Here is a 1,877-nt window from a genome sequence, read left to right as displayed (position 1 = left end):
AAGGATCACTCAAAATTTCTTCCCCTCCCTAATCACAGAAGTCTCTTTTTTAAACCCATTGTTTGTGAAGAGATTCTAGATATCATAAATAACCTGAACATCCAGAAAGCCGCAGGACCTGACAATATTCCTAATAAATTTATAAAGATCTCTAAAACCCAGGTTGCTCCCATAATGTATGATATTTTTAATGACTGCGTAACAAGAGGTGTAATCCATGTATTCCCTAATATATTAAAAATTGCTAAAATAATACCTATCTACAAAGCCAACTGTCCAAACACCCTTTCTCCCCATCGCCCCATATCTCTCTTATCACCCTTTTCCAAAATATTCGAAAAAATAATTTATGACAGACTCTACAAGTTTCTAAATTCTAGTCAAATGTGATATATTCTCTCCCTTTCAATTTGGATTTAGAAAAAATCATTCAACTACACTGGCAATTTCTGAATTGTATGATACTCTCCTTAAATCAATAGATGAAGGCAAATATTCGTGTGGAATCTTTCTTGATTTGTCAAAGGCTTTTGATACTGTCCAGCATAATATACTGCTTTCTAAACTCGAACACTATGGTGTGAGAGGCCCAACCCTGGAACTATTGCACAGCTATCTCTCAAATCGTAAACAATATGTCACAATTAATGACTCATATTCGCATCTTTTGAATATATCGTGCGGTGTTCCACAGGGATCAACTCTTGGTCCCCTACTTTTTCTAATTTATGTAAATGACCTCCCCTTAGCTTCAAATTTTAGTTCCAGATTATTTGCTGATGATACGAATCTTTTTATGTCAAGTTCAAATTTAACTGAACTTGAAATTAATGTAAATCGAGAAATTAAACATGTCAAGGAGTGGCTAGATGCTAATAGATTATCTCTTAATTGTGAAAAAACTAAATACATGATTCTCAGTAACAAAAATGTAAATTATGACATGTTTGAGATTCACATTGATAACTTCAAGCTACAACGTGCTAATAATATAAAATACCTGGGTGTTCATTTTGACACTAAATTAAAGTGGGATTTCCAAGTTAAATTTACAAGCACTAAACTGGCTAAATCTGCTGGAATTATCTCAAAACTCAGACACTACGTGAATGTCAGTACGCTAAAGATGATTTACTTTTGCCTAGTTTACCCTTACCTTTTATATGCAACCCTAAGCTGGGGGTCAGCGACAAAAACCACCCTTCAACCAATCAACTCGGTCCACAATAGAATTATTAAATACATGAGTTTTGCTGGAATGAGAGAACATGTCACCCCTTATTTCTCTTTATTATAGCCTTATGTCACCCCTAGGTCTCCTAAAACTTAATGATATTCATAAACTAGAACTAGCCAAATTTATGTATAAGTTTACTTGCAACGAACTGCCTGACCTTTTCCGCAACTATTTTATTAGAATCTCTCATGTACACTCCCACTATACTAGACTTTCAACATCAATGTCCTATCATCTCCCAAGGTTTAACACTTCTCTTGGCAATAAATCTCTAAAGTTTGTAGGTGTCAAACTCTGGAGTGACATACCCGTACATATAAAAAACCTACCCTTCTCAAGGTTCAAATTCGCTTATAGAAATAGTTTATTACAACACTACGTGTAACACCTAGTGGATCCTTTTCACTGATTTGTTTATTTATATTATCATATAAACCATCAAATTCGTTTTAACGATTTAACGATAAACATCTTAAATCGTACAAATTGTTTTTTGTCTTGTCTCCATATTATTATCTAGAATTACCTGTATTTGTACAGTGACTGTGATGTGGTTATTGTGCTCTCAGTAATTAAGTTATCATTTTCACTGATTTGTTTATTTATATTGTTATATAATTTTTATATTAATTATTTATTT

This window comes from Priapulus caudatus, unplaced genomic scaffold (genome assembly GCF_000485595.1).
Source record: "Priapulus caudatus unplaced genomic scaffold, Priapulus_caudatus-5.0.1 Scaffold281, whole genome shotgun sequence".
Lineage (NCBI taxonomy): Eukaryota > Metazoa > Priapulida > Priapulimorpha > Priapulimorphida > Priapulidae > Priapulus > Priapulus caudatus.
The sequence above is the reverse complement of the archived record's forward strand: the minus strand, read 5'-3'. Positions refer to the sequence as shown.